Source organism: Mustela nigripes, chromosome 4, assembly GCF_022355385.1.
Source record: "Mustela nigripes isolate SB6536 chromosome 4, MUSNIG.SB6536, whole genome shotgun sequence".
NCBI classification, from domain to species: domain Eukaryota; kingdom Metazoa; phylum Chordata; class Mammalia; order Carnivora; family Mustelidae; genus Mustela; species Mustela nigripes.
Window position 1 is genome coordinate 127,813,023 of NC_081560.1, and position 24,678 is coordinate 127,837,700.

At 39.5% G+C, this 24,678-nt stretch overlaps 1 protein-coding gene and 1 long non-coding RNA gene across 2 annotated transcripts in view; one reads left to right on the forward strand and one right to left on the reverse strand.

Annotated features, from left to right (window-relative positions):
- ANK3 (ankyrin 3) overlaps window positions 1-24,678 on the reverse strand; it is a 670,694-nt gene that overhangs the window by 569,380 nt on the left and 76,636 nt on the right. The gene's annotated exons all lie outside the window — the stretch shown is intronic.
- Window positions 22,872-24,678, forward strand: part of LOC132015200 (uncharacterized) — a 14,161-nt gene continuing 12,354 nt past the window's right edge. Inside the window, exon 1 of the long non-coding RNA XR_009403582.1 lies at window positions 22,872-23,093. This is a non-coding gene — a long non-coding RNA (uncharacterized LOC132015200). The remainder of the gene's footprint in view (window positions 23,094-24,678) is intronic.

Genomic DNA, 24,678 nt, shown 5'->3' on the forward strand with positions numbered 1-24,678 from the left:
CCCTACTCGGTGGGGAGCCTGCTTCTTCCTCTCCTGCTCCCCGGTTTGTGCACACTCACTTCCTCTCTCTCTTTCTCTGACAAATAAAATCTTTTAAAAAGGAAATAAATAAAAACTGAGAAATGAGAAATAAGGGCTAGTTCGAGGAAGAAAGCAAGATGCGGCCAGGGAAATGAGGAGCGTGGGGTACCTGCAGCTCCTTCCTTTCCTGCGCAAACACGTCAATGTCCCCACTGACCAGTGGGGTCTGGTCCCTTTACCCCTTGGGCTCTTTCCTTGCCAAGAGAACATGGCATAAATGCTGCTGTGCACACAGTGATCCCAGCCTTGCAGAGAACAGGCAGACCCCGCTTCCTGTCTCCTGGCTCCTGAGCTTCTGTATAAACAGTCCAGGCAACGGCTGACAGAGGGGCCGCAAAGAGAAGCACAAAGATGTGGGAGAAGAGAAGGCCAAGGCCCCGCGATCCTGCAGAGCGGTGGGGCCCCCAAGGACAGCAACAGTGCAGGAGATCCCGGGCGAGAACCCCGCAGGGCCACAAGAGGTAAAAATTCAGCGTCCTTTCAGCCACCAAGCCTTGGGGCTATGAGTGATGATGTAATTCGGTATCTGAATTTAAGACAGTAAACATCAAGTAACTAAATCATTTCCCCTAGCTAATTTCTTTATTTAGAAAGCATACGATTCCCCACGATAATGGAGGTCAAAAGTAAAAAAACATAACTAATTAAAATCTCTAAATGACCCAAAGAGCTTCAGGACATTTTGCTCTGTGGCTACAGATGATCAAAATCAGTTCTCTTCCGAAGCATCTCCTTGCCTGGAAGGAGGCACGAGGGAGCACGTGCTCAACGAGGTCTGACGGTACCTGGCTCACCCTCTCCCTCACCTCCCAGCCCCCCTTTACCAGCTTATTAATATCTTCAGTCTAATCCAGGTTGATAAACTGCCAGCAGGCGTGCTCAGTTCTGTGTTACCTGCAATCGCACAAGAAGGCAATGTGAACATGCACAAATTAACCTTTTCCTTAATCTTTTGTCCTGTATTAAAAATAGTTGGAACGAACCCATGGTTCCTGTAAAATCACAGCCTTTTTGTTCAAAACACTGAGATAAAGTTTTGGCTAACATAATGCCAGATGCATACAGAACTGTTTTTCAAATACTCAAGGAAAAATAAATAAACAAGGAAACTAAGGTTGGGCAGCTCCGGCCCTACCCTCCAGCCCCAGACACACCCAGGTAGGTGGCCCAAAGTGTAACCACTGCCATTTCAGTGAGTATTAAAATTACTCTTACATAAAAGCTATGTTTCCACACTTGAAAATAAGCAAAAAAAAGTATGCAATACCATTCAAAGCCTATCAAGTTTTATACGATATGTGATATCATAGAAACATGAAAACAGGGGTTCTGAATCCAGATGGTTTATCTTTTGGACCATGGACCCCTTTGGCAGAATGGGGAAGCCTCAAAGGCCCTCTTCAAACCAGTGCTTGTAAAGCGTAACATAAAACAGAACTGCAAAAGAAACCAAACACAGCAAATCACAGTTGTCAAAAGAATTTTTCTTTGAACCAATTGTTATTCAGCTTCTTCAAATGGAACCTGATGCTGAAGTACAACAGCAATCAAGACAGACATAGTGTCTCTCCTGAAAGAGCTTATGTTATTTTTAGTAACACCTTTTCTTTTTAATTCAAGTATAATTCAGATACACTGATCAGTTTTGGGTATACAATATAACAACCCAACAATTCTGTACATTACTCAGTGCACATCACGATAAGTATACTCCTAATTCTATTCATCTATTTCACCCATTCCCACACCCACCTTTTATTTGATAAAAATATCAAAATATTTTAAAACAAATTTATAATAGAGTAAGTGCTCCTTTATTAATGCATTAATTGTATGATCTCGTAGCAGATCTAATAACTAATTTTGAAGTAGTTAAGCATAATGGTATTTCAAGATCTCTTCAACAACTGTAATATAATATAAGAATATTCATAATTTTTTTTGGTGACAAAGTGATAGGTATTAGTAGCACTAGGGTAATTTCTGATTCAAATTCCCATAATTAAATGAAAAGGTAAATTTTAACCTAGAGATTACTGAAATGAAGTAATTTTTTTCCCATCCAAGTTCAAGGGTCTTATAGATTCTACTCCCAACCATTTAGTTATATCCCTGCCTGCAATAAAGCACTGAGCATGCCTCTTATTAATTATCCTGAATTCACAGAACTCCCAAAACACTGGGAGAAGCTGGAACCCTGACCGAATTTCAAAGGTAAGAGGAGCCTGGTTTTAAAATACAGCAGAAATGGGATTCCGTGGTACAGGTGGGCATGGTTAAGAGGCGGTACAAAGGTTTGGGGTCACAGGCCTGTTTGAAGTTACAGCAGGGTACTCACCGAAAACACTGGTGCACAGTAAGACCGAGGACCGGCTAGAAAGAAATCGGGATAACAGCAGGATAGTTTTCCAAGATACCCACACAGAGGTAAAATGGGGATTGAATGAGGATTAGATGAGATGGGATGGGGGGAGTTAGACCTGGATAAGACAGAGGAGAGGCGATCAGAGCCTTGCCTGGAGATTTACCAATTCAGGAAGGAAGGCAAAGGACTAAAGGCTGAAAAGCAAGAAAGCAGTGAGTAAGAAATACTGAATGAACTGTTTACTAACAGTTCATTCAGTCCAGAACCACCAGACAAGAAACAAGAGAGTCTGACACCACACCAGGCTGTGGATTAGCTCTGATATCTGATTTAAATAGACAACCTGATCCATTACAATAAAAGGAATGTAACTATGGCAAGAATGTATTTATCAAATCAAACTGCAACCTCTGGTAAGAACTATATTTATCTTCTGTTTAATTTTTCTGTTAAGTATTGACTCAAAATCCATCAAGGGGAAAGAAAAGGCAGGTAAGAGAAGGTAATAGACCATGATAAATTCCATTTGACCTCATTATCTTCTGTCATTAAAGAAAAAAGTGACAGTATCTTCTGCTGCCAAAAACCTCTATATAGGGACTGAGGATCATAAAGATCAAGATTAATAAATCCTTATCACATTTGAGTGGACTTGCTGGTAAATGGAACCTCAGTATACAGTGTAAAAAGCTACTGATGTTATCCCAATGTCTTGCATGTAATTTTAAATATGAAAAAAGTGAAACAAGTGCACTATTTATGTCACTATTGAGCTGATTTCTTCAACATGAATTAATCTTTGATTCAGTGTGGCACTGACCCGCTGGTCAACCATCACCAGCTGGGGAACTGTGAACCCCAACCTTCCTGCTTTTTTCCACTTTAATTAACATACACCTAAATAGCACTTTCTGTCTTTCAGGCCCTGTTCTGAGCACTTTACAAAGGTAAATCCCTTTAATCATCATAACAACGTATACCATAGTGACCGTTATTATCCCCATTATACAATGAGGGAACGGAGGCCCAGAGAGGTGAAGCTGTCCACTATCACTGAGCCTAGTAAATGATCAAACCAGGAATCATACTCCAGCAGTCTGACTCCAAAGTCTGTGCTTTTAACGAAAGTGTGGTTTTTCTGCCTCAGACAAGCATGTCTGAGGCAGAACAGCATTCGGTGCTCTTAACTGCTGCCCTGCTCTGAGATACCCTGTGGTAGAGAAAAGGAATGCACACAGTAACCTTTTGAATGCATCCTCAACAAGAAGCCCTTAATTCACTAAATGCCAAACATTTAATTTTATTCTTTTCCTAAACTCAGTACTCCCATCCTAGATTGATACTACCCATTAAGTTACTCATTCCCTTATCTGTACAACCAGAAGGACAAGGTCAAATGCCATTTACAGATGAACAGCGTTGTTTGAGAACTCTGTAGCTTGGCAATTCCAAACATTTTACTCTCAATTTCACTCGAAGCTGCTCCTTGCAAGGGAGTTACTTGATACAGTAACATCCTGGATTAGAGATCAGCTTTTTATATACTTCCTATCCAACTCTACATACTTCCACCACGCAAGCTGTACCTAATAAAACACTGTTTGGTTTTACATTTTTCTCTCAGACGCCCCTGTGTTACCCAGAAGGAGTACTCACTGCCCATGGTTACCCAGAAACAGTTCATGTACTCAACAATTCTCTGCATTACTCAGTTATGACTCCATGACTATGCATTGAGCCTCTGCTCTACTAGGGAAAAGGCTACCTTCCAATGCCCCAGAAGAAAAATCTTCGGGGAAGACCACTAGAGAGCTACAGCACTATGCGGCTTCAAGAAAACAAAACAATAAGTCCCAACATCCTATCTTCCCACAACTGCAGAGAAAGACTTGGTGATACTCTTAGTTCATTCAAACTGGGTGGTTTATAAATAGCAAATATTTGTCTCCTGTAGCTGTGCAGGCTGGGAAGTCCAGATCATGGCGCTGGCAAATTTGGTGTCTGGTGAGGACCCAATTCCTGCTTCAAAGATGGCTGTCTTTTGGGGCACCTGGGTGGCTCAGATGGTTGAGCCTCTGCCTTCGGCTCAGGTCATGATCTCAGGGTCTTGGGATCGAGCCCTGCATTGGGCTCTCTGCTTGGCGGGGAGCCTGCTTCCCCCTCTCTCTCTGCCTGCCTCTCTGCCTACTTGTGATCTCTCTCTGTCAAATAAATAAAATCTTTTTTAAAAATAAATAAATAAATAAATAGATGTTGTCTTTTCACTGTGCCCTCATGCAGTAGCAGGGTGTATGGGAGCTTTCCAGGGTCTCTTTAATGACACTAATCCTATTCTTTTATAAGAGTCCCAATCACCCCTCAAAGGTCTCACCTTCTAATACCATCATATTCGGCATTAGGTTTCAATATAGGATTTTGGAGGCAACACAAGTGCTCAGATCAGAGCAGCAATTTAAAAAAAAAAAAATCAAGCCTAGATCATAAAACTAAAATTGTAAAACTTGAAGTTCACTCATCTTTTTAAAATCTCTAATATATAAAGACCTAATTTGATGAACTGTTAAACATTTTTTCCTATTCGCCCCTGTGACAAAATAATGGTGTGTCACTCTATCAAGATAAAAATAACAAAGGTTATTTGCAGGTAACTGACATAATATGCCTAACAAATAGGTTAGGAATCTCAAAATGACTGCTACAGGTTTGGAGATATCAAAATGTTTTCGAATAGTATGTTTAAAACTTCTCCTCAACCAAGGGATTTGCCATCTTACTGAAAATAGTTTCTCTGATTTTTTCTTTCTTTTGAAAAGCTACTTTGAGCCATGAGTCACTGGGTGATTTCCTTTCTTTATTTCTGAGTTGCATTTCAAAGACAAAAATTACTCTTCCTCCTCTTTGTCTTCTCCTATATACCTGAGCTGCTATTATCCAAGGTCAGGAAGAAGCCAAGCTGGTTAAAACAAAAACTTAGGCATACTTGACAAGGAGCTTTATTCCAAGGGAGTTTATATGCATGTCAAACATTTAAGGCAATTTAAATTTTTAGTATCTCCAGAGATAAAGCTAGATGGCTGCTAAAAACTAGCTTTTAAAGCAGCTTTCATTTCTATTCAATTTATTTGCATAAAGGGTAACAAGCATCATATTTAAAGTGTCTGTGGGAGATAATCAGGATATTAAAACATTGCGTTTGTTTTATTTTTCAATATTGGACTCCTAAACAAATATTCAGATTCCCTATCATCTCCAGCTAGCTGATACTGAAAAACACATAATGGCGGACTGTTGCCATGGCAACTCCTCTACAACTACACATTTTCTATGGCAACCCAGGCTCCATGGAATACTAATGAAAACCCATAGCAACAGAGAGTTAAAGAGGTGATGTCTGGAAATCAAAAAGCTCATGTAACATCTATTACAAATATTATGGATGCTTTTGTATATTTAACAAGCAATATCACAGTTCAAAGACATATTAGCTAGAAAATTAAAAGGCATATTTGAAGTATTTTCTGAAAAAAATAACTAATGCCTATGGGACTTAAAGAATTTACATCAATATACAATTAAGTGTGAAAATACAGAAAATACGGTATTCATATTTTAAAGCACAGAATCATAATTTTTTATAAGCGTGGCTATATTCTCCCAGCTGCAGAAGACTTACATGCCATCATGCAACGTGAACCCTAGAAGCATTGCAGGGGCACTGTGTTTAGATCTTATTCTTTTCCTGGTTCCTACTCTTTTCAAGAGTTCCAGCTGGGTAACCTTGATCACTTAACCTCTAAAAGCCTCAGGTTCTCTTTCACAAAAGGATGTTACATTTAAAGGACACTAAAGCCTCTGTGATTCCTATTCTGTCATTTACCAGCAAGTGAATGTGCACATGTCATTTAATCTGAGTGTCAGTTCCTTATCTTGTCACAGGGCATGATATCTGCCTCCTCCTCATTACCAGTTTGCTACAAAATGTGCTAGATATACATAAGCACTCAGGGAGAACACTAAATGTATTGTCTTAGCTTCAAAAAAAGGAGAATAAAAATGTTCCTCTTTATATTTTTATTTAAAAATACTGGAATTAATGGGACGCCTGGGTGGCTCAGTCGGCTAAGCATCTGCCTTTGGGTCAGGTTATGATCCCAGACTCCCGGGATCCAGTCCTACACCAGGCTCCCTGCTCTGTGGGGAGTCTGCTCCACTCTCTGCCGGCTTCTCCTCCTCCACGTGCTCTCTCGTGCATGCACGTGCTATCCCTGACAAATAAATCTTAAAAAAAAAAAAAAAAATTTGGAGTTAATGATAAATATCGATGTAAAACTCCATACCCATTCTGAATTATTTTGATACACAATTATTTTACTGAGCTCCTAATATACTGCCAGTTGTGGGTGTTAAAGCATAGAACAAGACAGATATGTTCTAGCATATTATGTTCTAGCAGATAACATCAGAAAATAAGCAAACAAAGATGACTAAAGAAAGTGGCACAGAGGAAATCATCAGAGTGAAGTGAATAGAAAGGATTTGTGAAAAGAAATGGGCTAGTTTGGGTGTATCTAGTCAGTCCTCCTGAAGGAAGGGGAAGGGACTATGATCGTGAGCCGTCCAAGGAGCCAGTCCTGGGGAGACAGAAACAGCCACGTAGAGAGGATAGCCATTGTAAGGCCTTCAAGCAGCAGGGCTCAGTGGGTCAAGGACTCTTGATCTCGGGATCCTGTGTTCAAGCCCCCTTTGGGGGTAGAGTTTACTTTGAAAAAAGAGAGAGAGACCTTTAAGTAGTAAAGCCTTTAATGTGGTGGCAAAATAGTGCAGATGTCAGTGGGGCTGAACAGTCAACAACAGAGACAGAAGAAATGATAATGATATGAAAACCAGAAGGGAGGCAAGACCAAAGGCAGGCTCTGGTAAGACTATAAATGTGGTCACTAGTACAAAGGGTTTTACTGACAGAGGCACTTGTTTTAATGGCTGTGTGGACAGTGGCTTGGACAGGGAGACCAGAGAGGGGACTGCAACACTGTCCAGTTTAGAGAAAATGGCGTGAGGTGTACTATGGCAGTGACAATGGTGACAGCAAGAAATGGACATCTCTGAGATCTAGTTCAGATTTGCTGATGGAGATAGATACAGGAGCTCAGGTGAAACTCCCAAGTTTCTGACATAAACAACTGATGATACAGTCATGTACTAGAGGGAATCTGAAGGAGCCAACAGGTTTGGAGTGACAAGAAGGGATGGACAGGAATCGGGACTCTGTTTTGTACTGATTTCCCTATTAAATGTTTTCCCAGGCCATAGTCACAAATTTCTTTAAAAATACTTAATAATATGGGGGCACCTGGCTGGTTCAGTCAGTGGAGCATATGACTTTGGATCTCAGAGCCGTGAGTTCAAGCCAGTGTTGGGTATAGAGGTTACTTAAACATAAAATCTTTAAAAATATATATAATAAGGGTACCTGGGTGGCTCAGAGGGTTAAGCCTCTGCCTTCAGCTCAGGTCATGGGATCGAGCCCCACATTGGGCTCTCTGCTCAGCAGGGAGCCTGCTTCTCCCTTTCTCTGCCTACTTGTGATCTCTGTCAAACAAATAAATAAAATTTCTTTTTTAAAGTTTTTATTGATTTATTTGATGCACAGAGAGAGAGAATGCACAAGCAGGTGGAGAGGTAGAGGGAGAAGCAAACTCCCCACTGAGCAGGGAGCCTGATGTGGGGCTTGATCCCAGGACCCTGGGATCATGACCTGAGCCAAAGGCAGACACTTAATTGACTGAGCCACCCAGGCACCCCCAAATTAAAAAAATCTAAAAAAAAAAAACCATAATAATATTTGATTAATTGATACCCACTATTACAAAACTTATAAAAATTCAAACACAGGCTCTTCTTTCAAAATATGCATCAAAGTTATGCATCAAAATTATAAAATCACCATAAATATCAAAAATGTTAAATTTTGTTATGTTAAAATGTTAAATTTTGGAGTAGACTAGGAATACCCATGTGATAATGAAAGAATATGGGAAAGAATATATACCCAAATATATACAGTTTGTAGTATTATCTTTTCTATGGTAAAATACAGATTCATTGTAGAAATTTTGGAAAATAAGGAAAAGTTTAGAGAAACTAACAATTACCCCTAATCCTATCCTCCTGTCAGTATGTTGGTGACTATAAGACTACTTAATTCAATTCTGTGTGTTTAGTTTTGGTAAAGCTAGAGAAATCTAAAATTCACATTTCAAAAACTGAATGAACTATGGGATAACAGCTTCGTGCCTAGTTATTAAGCTTCAAAGTCTAGTCTTGACTATTCAGTCTAAATCCAGACATAAAGGTGGAATACATCCTTGGAGAGGATAGAGCCAACCTTTTGTGATTTCTGTCTTCCCTACGACCTGTTCCCCACCACCACCACCACCAGCCCCCTTCAAACCCTGCATCTACCAAATTAAACATTCAGCTAAAATAAGGTGAGCTTTCTTTATTCAGCCACAATTTTCATTTTTTTGAGAAAGAGCATGGAACCAGAAGGGGCGTAGGCAGAAGGGCATCAAGAGAGAGGGAGGGAGAAAGGGAATCTTAAGCAGGTTCCATGCCCAGTGCACAGCTGCAGAGCCCCACATGGGGCTCAATCTCACAACCCTGAAATCATGACTGGAGGAGAAATCATGAGTCAGATCTTCAGTCAACTGAGCCACCCAGGCACCTCCTCAACCACCATTTAAACTTAGGTTTATATTGCTTTGTAATTCATATACCACATATTCATTTACATGAAAGCCAAATGGTTCCTATACCAGCAAGATACTGACCCTTCAAGTATGTTTTTAATCTGTTATTTATTTATTACACTTACAAATAGTATTTAAAATTTTATATCAGAATTAAACAGAATTTTAACTAATTGCTTTTTAAAAACCTTGAATGTAAACAAAAGTAAAAGAAAAGGCTTTAAAAAGCATAATGTTTAAGACAGTATGTATTTAAGTTTAAGACTACCTAATGTCACATGATAGCTAGTTTTTATTTTATAAAAGTAAAGCTCTGGGAAATTTTAATACTTTATTTTGGGGTTCCCCTCTCTATTATTTCCAGACAGAATAGTGTATATAGATTCTACAGTAAGCTCAAATTTAATAAATTCAAATAAAATCATGCTTAGAAGTTTAATATTATTCACATAATGTGTAATAACAACAAAAAAACCAAAGGGAATTTCTACCTAGATGAAATCCGGTTTTAGCAGGTATACAAAACAGTACAGTCATCACAACACACTTTAAAATAATCATTAGCAAAAAAAAAAAAAGAAAAAAGAGGGCAGGGGAAGGCGCCTGGGTGACTGAATTGGGTCTGCCTCTTGATTTCAGCTCCAGTAATGATCTCAGGGTTGTGAGATCAAGCCCCGCATCAGGCTCCTCACTAAGTGTGGAGCTTGCTTAAGATTTCCTCTCTCTCCCTTCTTTGCCCCTCCCCACTCTCCCTCTTTAAAAAAAATAATAATCATTAGCATGACTAGTGAAAGAACAAAAGAGAGCAAAGCTTAAGATACTGTATTTCATGCAGTAACTGCACATTAAACACATCCTAAAAATATACTCCCCAGACTGAAAAAAAAAATTAAGTCATAGAGACATCTTCAAGGTGATTTTTAAGTGCTATCCTATGGCTAGGGATGATTTATTTCTAACAATAGACTGCTAGAGTTGTTTTGTGTGTTTTTTTTTTTTTTAAGAAAACACAAGGAATCACTATACAGTAGGTTAAAATTTAAAACTAACACAAAGAAAACACTAATTATTAGAGAATTTGAAAGCACATAAACTTATGCAATAGAGATAAATATTTAAGCTAACCTAAACAAATGTATAGATTCTGATGCAATCCAAAACATGGTCAAGGCCATTGCTTTAAATTTTGGCTGGTCAATCTGGTGAAACAGAACAAAGAGAAAGGAATTGAGCTGGGGTGGGGATGGGCGATGATGTTCCAGGTTTTTAATTTTCTGGGTAACACTGGATGATATTTACAAATGTGCAACATGGCAAAAAGCATCATTGGCACACCAATGTTCTAAAAGCTTATACCACCTGAAGCATTCAGTTCTGATTCTATCTTTTTCTAATTTTCAAATGTTCTTTTGCTCTTAAATTGAAATGCCCAGTCTTTCCACTGGATATTGGCTGTTGTTTCTGTCGAACAAATTCTGCAAATGTTACCTGCCTTAGAGTCAAATACAAAGAACATCATTTAACATAACATTGGAGCAAAGAAATAGGACAGGAGTCTCATGGAACTTGAACCAACTCTAGCGCCTACATCTAAATAAGAGTTAACTCTCTCACCTATAATATGATCTACATCAAGTTCAATTATAACTACTTGAATGGGGAGTGGCTGGCTACAATTTACTCACTCATTCTGCACATAAAAACCTTCCTGCTAAAGAATAATGTAGAATGTTTAAAATTACTTTGAAGGGTTTTTTGCCTGCTATTTCTGTTTAGGTTTTATTTGGTTGGACTGAAATTTCTGAAGGCACATGATAACTCAACAAAAAGAAGGAAATAGGTGCACCTGGGGGGCTCAGTGGATTAAGCCTCTGCCTTCGGTTCAGGTCATGATCTCAGGATCTTGGGATTGAGCTCCATAGCATCGGGCTCTCTGCTCAGCAGGGAGCCTGCTCCCCGCACCGCCCCCCCCACCCCGGCCCTCTGCCTGCCTCTCTGCCTACTTGCGATCTCTGTCCGTCAAATAAATAAATTTTAAAAAGAAGGAAACAGTCTAAGACTGTCAGGTATTCCAAAACTGTCCCACAAACCAATTTTAATTTATGATTTATACCCTGAGTAGGGAAGCCATCTAGTAAGGAATCTGATTATTTGAATATTAAACCATTTTGTTATCATTTTGACAGCTCAGGCATTTCTGAAACCCTAGTACCCCAGGGCTCATACAGCAGCGGGCATAATTTAGTCTCCCCAACACCCCACTCTGTTCCACACCTCCAGAGTCTCGGTGGAAACACCATTCATCATTCACAATGGTGGTTACATGTAAAATCTGTTCACCTATCTGGAGAGGGCGTTCTTTCTGAGACTTCCTCAGATTCTGTCTCTGATTGCCCTGTAATTCAAGTAAACTCCAGTAACTGCAGTCCCAGTGCACATTACATCAGAAGGAGTCCTAAAAACGTGAAAGCACCAAACATACCGAAGACAAAAATCGGTACAATTAGATGAAAAGGCTAGAAGTATAACAATTGAGGGCCACTCCTTTTAAGGACTAGTAGGCCTAACAGCCTAAATAGCTTCTGCACCCCGCATCAGTTTATGACTGATTTCACACCAATGGCTCCAGATCATTCATAGGACATTCAGATATGCTCTGCGGACAAGCAGTCTCCACGTTAGGAAGGAGCTTGTGCCCAAAACTCAAGCACTAGTCTGTTACTTAGGACTGAAAGGTTTCTAATCATTTAAAAAAAAAAAATTATTACAGTTTACGCCCAAAATAACACCAAAAAAGCCTACTCGAGCTAAAAATAACTAAAGTATCAGATTAAGAGTACTTGAAACAAAAAATTATAATACACAACCTCAGAGAGCCTTCTCTCTCATCTCACAACACAAGACAAGCGAAAGCCTCAGAATTACAGAAGTGGAAATGGAAAGAATCCACGGATGCCCACAACCAGGACAGCTATTCTGAGTTTAACTCTGGTAATTTGAGGTCTCTTAAAAAAGAACTGAATACGCATTTAAGCACTTTATTTTAACTATAGTCCTGGAGAAACATCTCGAGTGTAAGTATCTGCTATGCATCGAAGATAAATGAAGAGTAACCCAATATATTTTGCTCAGATATCAAGCTGACGCATCACGGTTAGGAGATAATTCATTAAAAAATTAGAATTATAGGTGTGCCTGGATGGCTCAGTCAATTAAAGCTTCTGACTTTCGATTTTGGTCAGCTCAGGTCATGATCTCAGCGTTGTGAGATCGAGCTCTCAATGGACTGATCTGGAGCCTGCTTAGGATTCTCGCTGTCCTCTCCCTCTGTCCCTCCCCACTCCCTCTCTCTAAAAAAATGAAATAAAATAATGAATTGTATTGTCTAAAGGTCTTTGGTAATCTGGAAAAAATTTTCATAACTGAATATGGCTAAATTCTGCTTTTACTATAAAACACAAATCTAATTTCTATATCCACAATGATGGTTTACCCTTTTAAACTTTTTTTTAAAGCCTTGTTTCTACAAAGTTTAGAAGTAGTAGAGAATGTAAAAGTCATTTCATTAATTCAGAAGCCAGAGACCAAAGAGCTAAGTGAGTTGACCAAGATGATTCGACTCATTAGTCATTTAGCAGATTGGAAATAGGTCTATCTCTGATGTCCCTGATCAACTCTGCTCTTGACATTTTTCCATTTCTTCCTTTTTGTGTGATGGCTAAACTATGCTCCAAGTACATTGGTTTTACAGTACAGCATGCCTCTGGTTTGCCTTTGTTCTAATGAGGCAGAAAGCCAAGATGAGACCTTCACCCTGAGGGAACCTGAGTTAGCACAAGCCAGCTCCAGAGAGAGTCACCCAGGATAAAGAGCAGATCATATGTTCGGCTCAAAGAAGATTGCTCCAAGCAGGGCTATGTGTGCCCAGAGAGCAAAATATGCTGTTTAAAAGACAAGAAAAAATCAAGGCCATTGAATTTACAAGAACAGACAAGGCCTCAACCTGTTCACTTAAGAAACAAACAAACAGAAAAGGTTGCGGCAAGACTTAGATGTTGAGTGTTAATCCTCGGGTGAAATAGGACCTACAGTTATGAAAACAATTTAGAAACCATTGTAAGAAAATCTTAGGAGGAAAAACAAAGCCCATGTAAGAAACTGAATTTTACTACATATAAGGAGGCAGTACACCTTGGAACGTAGAAGATTGGGTACGTGTTTCACCTCCTCAGGACCATACAAAGCCCTTCACTATCAGCTTTCCACCTCTAGATCCTTCTTTATTTCCTCCTACTTTCTCACTCCAAACCCACACTTGAGTCACCTTAAATGTCCTATTAATCCTTCGCATGTTTTTTGTTTTCTCTGTTTGACCTTATTACAAACTGCCTATCCTCAAATATTTCAAGAAAACCTCACCTCGGTGGGGTTTTCCTAGGCAACATTTGATCACTCCTTCCAAAATGTATCACGTGGTGGTGATTAGTTTGCTGTTTCTCTCACTCACCAATGAGCACTCGAGGGAAAGAAACTGTACTTAACGCTTCCCGGCAACAGACCTCACACTGTATTGCATTCAATAGTGTTCACACAAAGAATAAAACAGGTAGTGATCTTAAGGGTCTAGCAATATGATACTCTCATGCAATGCCAATGGGAATTTGGCACAATCTTTCCAGAAAACACCTAGTGATACATTTGTAGGGTGTTAATACTCGCAAATCCTTCAACCCAATATTTCCACTTCAAGATATGTATCACAAAGACATAACTGAATATAAAGAAAGATTCATATCCAAGGATGTTTAAGAGAGCCTTTGATGTAGCCAAGGATGTTTAAGATAGCCACTTTCAAATCATCAAAAACTGGAAGTAAATGTACCATCCTAAAATAGGGAAAGAGTTCAATAAATTAGAGATCATCCTCAGGATGGCATAATAGGACATTATAACTATATGGGGGGAAATTTTATGACATAATATTAAACAAAATTTGCATTTATAAAATGAATCCAATTATACAATTGTTTTTAAAGATTTTATTTATTTATTTATTTGACACAGAGAGAGAGTGAGAGAGGGAACACAAGCAGGGGGAGTGGGAGAGAGAGAAGCAGGCTTCCCGCTGAGCAGGGAGCCCAATATGGGGCTCAATCCCAGGATCCTGGGATCATGACCTGAGCTGAAGGCAGATGCTCAATGTCTGAGCCACCCAGGTGTCCCTACAATATTTTTTTTTATCTCTGCTTCCACCCTGGAAGGATTAACTATAGGAATTTTCTTTCCACTGTAAAGTGGACAAAACCCATGAAGCAATGTCTTTCAGATATTGGAAAACAGGCCGTGCTGAAATATGATCTCTGAGTGAAGGAGGAAAAGTGAGTTCAGTCCTCTAATAACCACAACTCACTCTCTGGGAGTAGTTTCAGGCCACAGCACAGGAAAAAAGAGTGCAAAGGCATCACAGAAGACTTAGTGAAGGAAACACCCAGCTAGAATTTGTGAGGCTGAATACAAGAGAGGAAGAAGCTGCACAAAGCTTCTGTAGATACACGGCAAGGTTCACTGAATCATTAACAAGTACAGATCCACAAGGCAAGGGGTGGAACTCCATGAGGTGGAGGAATGAACCAATAGGCTAAAAAATTCCCAGCCTATACACAGACCTGGGAATAGTTCATGATTCTACCAGCCAGAGTGGAAACAACCTGCAATCCACGGGGCACTAGGTAAGGTCCCCAGGACTTAGTAAGTGGGGCTTAGGCCAAGAATAAAGGTTACTCCGGACCCATTCTAATAAAGCATAACAGGAGCCTCAAAAGGTTAAACTGATCTGCAAGTTACTTAACTATGTGACAGAACAAAAACTAAAGGAATACAACAAAATGCAGCACTCAAAATGAGAAAATCTTGATGTCCAGTATTTAATCAAAAATCACCAGGCATGCCAAGAAGCAGGAAAATATGACCAGTGACCACTACTGGGAGGAGGGGGAGTAATCAGTAGAAACCGAGCCAGATTATGACAGATATGATGGAATTAGCACAGGAAAAATACAACCATAGTAAAGGGAGAAATAGAAAAATAAAGGCCAGAGGAAATTTATACAGATGAAAATATGCTGGAGGGTTTCTAGAGTCAAAAATATACTAGATGAGGGGCGCCTGGGTTAAAGCCTCTGCCTTCACATCAAGTCAAGGTCTCAAGGTCCTGGAATCGCATCAGGCTCTCTGCTCAGTGGGGAGCCTGCTTCCCATTCTCTCTCTGCCTGCCTCTTTGCCTACTTGTGATCTCTGTCAAAATAAATAAATAAATATATATATATATATACACACACACACACACACTAGATGAGATTAACAGCAAATTAGGCATTGCAGAAGAAAAGATCAATGAGCCTGGAAATCAAAACAGAAATTATCTAAAAAAAGCATAGAGAAAAAAAGATTGAAAAAGTGAACAGAGCATCAGTGACTGGTACTACTGTAGTAAGTAGCCTATCATATATGCAATTGGAGTCTTAGGAAAAGGGTAGAAGTTCAAACATATCTGAAGAAATGATGACTGAAGAGTTTCCAAATTTGTTGAAAACTATAAGCGTATAGATTTTAGAAGCTCCAGGAATCTCAAAAAAAAAAAAAAAACACATAAAAACCCAACAAAGATACATCGTAATCAAATTAGTGATCAAGTAATAAAGAGAAAATTCTGAAAGCAACCAGAGGTAAGAAGACATATTAAGTGCAGAGACACAAAAATAAGAGTGGCAGTAGACCTCTTATCAGAAACTAAGCAACAGAAGACAGTAGAATGTTGTCTTTGAAGTTATGATGGAAGAACACTGTCAGCAGATTCTATATCCAGAAAAAATATCTTTCAAAATTGAAGATAAATAAAGATATTTTAGACCCTACCCTCCCACCCAACCCCACAAAAAAAGTAAGGCTAAAAATTTATCATACTAAAACATGGAAATTTGGATTGAACCAAAGGAATGAAGAACACCCACAATGGTAAATGGGGCGGTGGGGGAGGGGGTCCTAAATATTTTCATCTGTGTTTAAAGGGGTTTTTTTGGGTTTTTTTTGTTTTTTGTTTTTTTATTTGACAGACAGAAATCACAAACAGGCAGAGAGGCAGGCAGAGAGAGAGGGAGGCAGGCTCCCTGCCAAGCAGAGAGCCCGATGCGGGGCTCTATCCCAGGACCCTGAGATCATGACCGGAGCTGAAGGCAGAGGCTTTAACCCACTGAGCCACCCAGGCGCCCCTTCATCTGTGTTTAAAATAAAAGTATCCGGGGCACCTGGGTGGCTCAGTGGATTAGGCCGCTGCCTTCGGTTCAGGTCACGATCTCAGGGTCCTGGGATCAAGCCCTGCATCGGGCTCTCTGCTCAGCAGGGAGCCTGCTCCCCCCCCCCCCTCTCTGCCTGACTCTCTGCCTCCTTGTGATCTCTCTCTCTGTCAAATAAATAAATAAAATCTTTTTAAATAAATAAATAAATAAAATAAAAAATAGGGCTTTAAAAATAAATAAATAAAAGTGGCCATTTAACAACAACAACAACAAAAGAATAATAGACTATGGAGTTTAAAACATATGCAGAACTTAAATGTATGATAACAGCACCAAAAACTGGAAGAAATACATGGAAGTACATGGTTGCTAAGTTTTTTATACTGGTAATATATTATTATTTGAAGATTTACTATGATATAGTAAATGTACACATTATAATCCCCAGATTATAATTACTAAAATGAAATCAATAAAATAAGGTAAAACAAAAAAAAGAGGTATTTCTAACAAGCTAATAAATGATATAAAAATCAATTTTTAAAAATACTCAATTATTCTCCTAAAAAAAAGGAAAAGAAAAAATTATAAGAATATATGGGTCAAAAATTAACAAGACAAGAAACAACAAATGTTGGAGAGGTTGTGGAGAAAGAGCAACCCTATGGAGGTTCCTCAAGATATTAAAAATAGAGTCACCCTCTGACCCAGTAATTGCACTACTGGGTATTTACCCCAAAGATACAAATGTAGTGAAAAAAAGGGCCATATGCACCCCAATGTTCATAGCAGAAATGCGACAACAGCCAAACTGTGGTAAGAGCCAAGATGCCCTTCAACAGATGAATGGATAAAGAAGGTGTGGTCTACATATACAATGGAGTATTACTCAGCCATCAGAAGGGATGAATACCCAACTTCTGTATCAACATGGATGGGACTGGAGATTATGCTGAGTGAAATAAGTCAAACAGAGAAAGACAATGATACGGTTTCATTTCTTTGTGGAACAGAAGGCATTGCACGGAGGACATTAAGAGAAGGAAGGAAAAAATGAAATGAGGAAATCAGAGGGGAGATGAACCATGAGAGACTATGCCCTCCAGGAAACAAACTGAAGGCTGTTAAGAGGGGACCAGGATGGGGGGGATGGGTGAGCCAGTGATGGGTATTAAGGAGGGCATGGATTGCATGGGGGCACTGGGTGTTATACACAAACAATGAATCATGGAATGCTACATCAAAAACTAATGATACACTATATGGTGACTAACAATAAGAAAATTATTAAAAAAAAGAATATATGTGTCAAATAGTACACAGCAAAATAATAGATGTAAACCAAATCATATCCATATATTTAAAATAAATCATTTAACATTCCAGTTATAAAGTGGGGATTGTCAAGTTGGATAAAAATAGAAGATTCCAGTATATGTCATCTATGAGAGATCCACTTGAAATTTATGGGCACAGGTTAAAAGCAAAACAATGAAGAAAGATCACAGAAACACTAACCAAGAAAGAGAAAAAAAGCTAGAGGCACTGTATTTGTAACTGTAAGTAGACTTCAGAACAAGGAATATTACCATGCATAAAGACAGTCACTTTATAATAAGGAGGCAGTGCATCAAGGAGATATAGTGGTCCACAATGAGTATGCATCCAATAACAAAGGTTCAAAACACACGATGGCAAAACCTGGCAGAACTGGACAGAAACACAGGAAATCCAACTACATAATTAATACACACTCAAAATATTTTTCTTCAGATGGTGAGATTAGAGGTCAGGTGTTTTCCTTCTTCTTTATACTTTTCTGTATTTCCAGAATCTTCTTCAACAAGCACATACGACATTTTAACAAAAATGGTGTCCTGGCTCCGTCCTGCTTTTGTCTCTCAATTCTTCCTTGATCTGCTTTCCTTCTAGGATCCAACCCCTCTTACACAGTAGAGCTCTTCAGTGTGAAGACCCAGACCTCTGCCAGATAAACAGTGTGACCCCATACCCCTAGACCAGGTAATGAATCCACAAATGGAAAATGAGCCAACAGAGTTCATCAGCCTCCTTATTCAGGAATGTGTTGGCTGGAAGATCTTCCTCCCTGTCTGAGGGCCTGGTAAACCTGGACCAACAAAAGCATCTTTGCCTTTCATGGAGAATGCCTTCCCAGGACAAAGGCCGATCAAGAAGAAAGTTGTGCTGAGTATCAAAGAGATAGAAGCAGCTGTGATGATACAATTTGTGCCCCTGTCTGCAGTTGTACCTAAACACATGCCCTCCTGGACTTTCAGTTATAGAGCCAAGTCTTTTCCATTTTCTCCTTAAGCTAATTTGAGTGTGGTTTCTAACAGAGGAAACCAAAAGAACCCTAATACAAAATAATGCAAAGAGCTACTTCAACTCTTTTGAAAAGAGTAATGAATTGTAAGATGACTTTTCTTTTCTTGGTTTTGTTATGCCCATTATGCGGGCACTGGATTATCAGGCATGGCCAGTCTCTTAAAAGAAGCTCCCAGAGAAAATAAACTACCTCTAGGATGTACATTATATCACTGAACATGAGAACATGGCATATACCAAAACCAATAAACACACAAGGTAGATTCTTCTAAATGTTATTTCAGCCTATGGGGCACCTGGGTGGCTCAAATGGTTAAATGTGCAACTCTTGATTTTGACTCAGATCACGTCTCAGGGTCGTGAGATTGAGCCCCACATCAACTCTGCACTCAGGGGAGTGGGCTTGAGATTTTCCCTCTCCCCTGGCTCCACCTGCTCTCTAAAATAAAAATCTTTAAATAAATAAATAATTCATTTGTTAATTACATATAGCATGAAACTTTTTTTTTTTTAAAGATTTTATTTATTTACTCGACAGAGAGAGATCACAAGTAGGCAGAGAGGCAGGCAGAGAGAGAGGAGGAAGCAGGCTCCCTGCTGAGCAGAGAGCCTGATGTGGGGCTCCATCCCAGGACCCCGGGATCATGACCTGAGCTGAAAGCAGAGGCTTTAACCCACTGAGCCACCCAGGCGCCCCAAAACTTTTTTTTTTTAATTTCCACGATGGAGCCATAAATATTTTTCCCCCATGTTATACAGATTTCTAAGTAAATAAACATGCTACTAAATAAAAACCAGGTTTGAAATTACTCTGAACCAAATGAAGGAATAATTATCTTTAGATGTACCACATTTCTCTCCTGGAAAAAACAATGTAGCAACTTGATTTAGGAGTCAAATCATCAGAACAGGGCTCTGAAGCATTTGCCGCTTGGTTTATAAAATTGGCTTACACACTTCTTGGTAAGTAATTCTCCTCCAGCCACACAGTGATCCTCTTTCCCCATCCCCTCCCTCTTCTCCTAGATTAGATCAAGGAATAGATTATGCATCTTACAAAAATGTGTAATTGTGAGTTGTGTAGCAGGAAAATATTCAATACCTATTATTCCGACAATTTTAGAATCAATAAGAAAAGCTATCTAAGGAACTTAATTTAGACAAAAAAAAAAAAAGTGCTCTCAGATTGAGACCTGAATTATTGCTGGTTTTAGTTTAAAAATAATAATAATGATGAGTCATTGCTGCTCTTCCTTGGTGTTCAAATTTAGACAAAAACCCAGGTATATATTTAGAAGTAATTCTGGTCTACAAGGTTGATTAGGACTAAAATTTTATTTACTTTAAAAATGATGGGGTTTTTATACAAGTAAATGCCTTTTTCATTTAATTTTAGAATACATCTGGAAGTGTTAGGTTATATATAATTCTTATATATCTTAAATAAAACAAAAAAAATACATTTTTCCTAATAAGAGGCTTTTTATTTGGATGCCCAGAATTTGACATCCTCTTTTATCATCTAATTTATATGATCCACATTTACAATTACCACATACACACACAAAAGAAAAACCTGTGGTGTATATTCTGTAAAAAGAGAGAGAGAGATTTAATCCAAAAAAGGGTGGGGGGACTACTAAAGCCACTTCTTAAAAATGCACAGATATTCTAAAAAGTTCAGTTTGACATGAATAATTTTCAACAAATTTCTAGTGACAATTTTCTTACCAAAGTTACTGGTCTCATAAACTGATACACAATCTATGACTTTAGAAATCTGAGCTTTAGAAATTAAGGGTGGAATGTTTGATTCTGAGGTTCCTGAGGCATTTATTAAATGCTGTTTATTGTGTTTGTATGAGCCCGACGTGTTCCGGGAATTTTGTTACGAATCAGAATACAACAGAGTACCGGGTAGTAACAGCTTACAGTCAAGACAGGAACACATTATTACATAAAATTTCATTTACAGAGCTGTAATAAAGGATCTGAAATAAATGCAACATGAAATGAGAACCTGTCACAGAAAGAAGACCTAATATAGTCTCTCCAGAGACAGGGAAGAAGTTCTTGAAGGAGAAGCATTTAAAGGACGTGGGGCTGGGGGCCCAGCATGCGTGCCGGTGCACAGATGTCTGCAGGCAGGTAGACATGGGGAATTCCTACTGTGGCTGGAATGCTTGGAGTGAAGGAGAACGTCTCAAGATCATCCTGAAAATGAAGGTAGAACTGGCTTGTGGGTAGGCCTAGCTGGAGCATACAGGGCAGTGATAAGAATTTGAGACTTTAGTGTGCCTGGGTGGCTCAGTGGGTTAAGCCCTTGCCTTCGGCTCAGGTCATGATCCCAGGGTCCCGGGATCAAGTCCTGCATCAGGCTCTCTGCTCAGCAGGGAGCCTGAATCCCTTCCTCTCTCTCCGCCTGCCTCTCTGCCTACTTGTGATCACTGTCTGTCAAATTAAAAAAAAAAAAAAAAAAAAAGAATTTGAGACTTTACCCTGAGGAATAATGAAGAGCTTTGGGACCGTTCTCACTATGAGAAATGAGATCGCTTTTGGAAAGCTCTTTCTGGAGAAATATGGAGAAGGGATTGGTGGTAGTGAGTCTGGCTGGACAAAAGAAAATCAGTTAGGAGCTGCCTAGGTGATGCAGGTGCAAAGGCCCCGTGGCTCTGCCTGGGGTGGGAGCCACTGAGACGGAGAGAAGTTGGAGGATTCTTTGAGGGACATGAAAGACAGATATCAGACATGACTGTGACCTGAGGAACTTCAACATTTAGCTCAGACAGAACAGGAATTTAAGGACTACTAAGCAGTTCCTGCTGGAAAGAAAGGGCAAATAGGAAAACAGAGACTGGTATCTTGCAAGCAGAGGAAGCCCAGTGCAGGAAGCTGCAGAGAGCAAGGTCGTGTCCCTTGGCTTAGCAACATGGGTAATCCCTGGTAACCTGAGCAGAAGCAGTGTTGGTGATGGGACCAGGACAAAAGCCAAACTGAAGAGGACAGCAGAGCCAGTGGTGAGAAGTGTGGACAAAGGCAAGCAAATAGCACTTTCATTAAGTTTGGCTACAAGCAGAAGAGAAATAGGGTAGAAACAGAACATGGATGACTCGCCTGTTAAACTTTCCAACACAAAATTAGATTACGCAGCCTGGTCACTGAAGTATATTTGTCTCTGTTGCGTGTATGCATGTGTCTTCACAGACTACATAGGACTTTTGGGGGGACTATAATTTGAATAGAATATATAATAACGGTGAAACATTTTAATCATTTCTGAGCTAAACCCCTCACGATCAAGAAATTGAGCAATTATACACCCAGCTCTGTGCTGAACATTGTGGAAAGGAGAGAGAAAAGTTACAGCATGTTATTCCTGACCTCAGGATGCTTGCTGTCTGGTAGGCAAAACTAACACAGAACAGCTGAGATGATATGATACCGGTTATAAGCAAGGAAGGAACTGCTTGCTTAGAACTCACTTAAGAGCTATTTTGTCCTTGATTAAAATGTAGTTTTCCAAATGAAATATGAGGTCCTTCTGCCTTAATAACATCAAAGTGCAGCTGTGATACATCTTTTGCTCAGCTTTACTTCAGGTACAATGTCACGCTGCCACCTACTGGCTATTTTTTAGATTGTCTTTGACAGTTTCAGTCTACCACAAGACAACTCAATTCACTATTGGGGCAGTAAGACACTGACAAACGCCATATAACAAAATTTAAACATAATACAAATACATAGACGTTATTAAAGAAGCTCACTTTAAAAAAAAAAAAAAAAGCTCAACTTCAATAAGTTTCCAAATTCACAGTATTTGAAAACAGAAACGGAAAAACAAAAAAGAAAAGAAACCCTGCCTTGTGATGAAGTTTTACGGAATGCACCCTGTAGACTTTGAAAAGGCTGGAAAAAGCAACCAGTCCCCATTCGCCAGGGACTTTCCAGGGTGTAGCAAGTCCCACATACCAGGAAACCCCTGGGTCCCAGGCAAACTGGAAAGGCGGATCGCCCTATCCAGAGTCTAAAAAGGACTTAACTCAGCTGAGAACTGAAAGTCCAGGCTTGGAAAGAATCACGAAAAAAAGAAGTCAAGAAGAGTCCGTTACAACAGCGATGTCGCTAAAAAGCACTGTCACTTAGCTATGCTTCCAACAATTAGATTATTAGGCCTCGAGTTAAGAGGTTGGCAAGGGGACACAAAGCATTGATAAACCACAAGCAAACTTCCGGAAGAGAAGCCGACAGAACATGGTGAGTGCAGGGCTATGAGGGAAATGCAGAGGGTCAGTGCTGATTCAGATTCACTGTCATTTCAAGACACACAGTAATGTCCTCTCTCAGCGTCAGTGCTGGATCTCTCATGATGCTTCCACCTGGGGAACACTAATTGGTCCTTTGCAAAATTATTTCATAATTTAAAAGTTTCATAGATGCTACGTACAATATTTCCCTTTTGGAAAGTATTTCACATTATTCAGTTAAAGGCAGTAAGGAAAGCTGAAGTTTAAAACAAAACTAAGTTTTTCAAAATTAAATCAAAATTTTTATCTTAAAATTTCTCAAATGCAGTTTCTTTTTCTTATTTAAAGATTTTATTTATTTATTTGACAGAGAGAGGAGGGGAAGGAGACTCCCCGCAGAGCAGAAAGTCCGACATGGGGCTCAATCCCAGGACCCTGAGATCATGACCTGAGCCGAAGGCAGAGGCTTGTTTAACTCACTGAGCCACCCAGGTGCCCCACAAATGCAGTTTCTAATTCCCAGGTTTTATTATTCTGTTTGGATGAGAAACAGGGGCAACAGCTTACCATGGTCATAATGATTTTCCAAGGAGTGAACTTTAAATACTAACAGCTCCTCCTGTCATCCAGCAATTTCACTACTGGGTATTTATCCAAAGAAAAAGGAAACACCAACTCGAAAAGATATCTGCACCCCCATTTTCACGGCAGCATTGCTTACGATAGCCATATATTTTTCTTCAGCTATTAAAAAGAATGAAATCTTGCCATTTGCAATACCATGGATCGATCTAGAGTATAGTGCTAACTGAAATACGTCAGTCAGAGGAAAAATACCATATGATTTCACTCATATGTGAAATTAAGAAACAAAACAAATGAACAAAGAACGAAAAAGACAAACCAAAAAACAGACTCTTAATTGTAAAGTGCAAACTAACGGTCCAGAGGGGAGGTGGGTGGGGGATGCGTGAATAGGTGAAGGGAACTAAGAGTACATTTATCTTGATGAGCATTGAGTGATGTATGAGACGTGCTGAATCATTGTATTGTCCACCAGAAGCTAATATAACACTGTATGTGAACTATAGTGGAATAAAAAAATAAAATAAAACATAAATAAAAAACAATTCTTTTTAATGCTAAGCTCATAGAGACAAAGAACAGACTGGTGGCTGCCGGAGGTGGAGGGAGGGATGTAAAATGCATAAGGGGAGTCAAATGATACAGACTTGCAGTGATCAAGTAAGTCATGTGGAAGTAACATACAGCATGGGGACTGCAGTTAATAATATTTCTCTTTTTTTTTTTTAAGATTTTATTTATTTATTTGTCAGAGAGAGAGAGAGGGAGAGCAAGCACACGCAGACAGAGTGGCAGGCAGAGTCAGAGGGAGAAGCAGGCTCCCTGCCGAGCAAGGAGCCCGATGTGGGACTCAATCCCAGGACGCTGGGATCAGGATCTGAGCCGAAGGCAGCCACTTAACCAACTGAGCCACCCAGGCGCCCCAGTTAATAATATTTCACTGCCTATTTAAGAGTTGCTGAGAGAAGAGGGCACCTGGGTGGCTCAGTGGGTTAAGCCGCTGCCTTCGG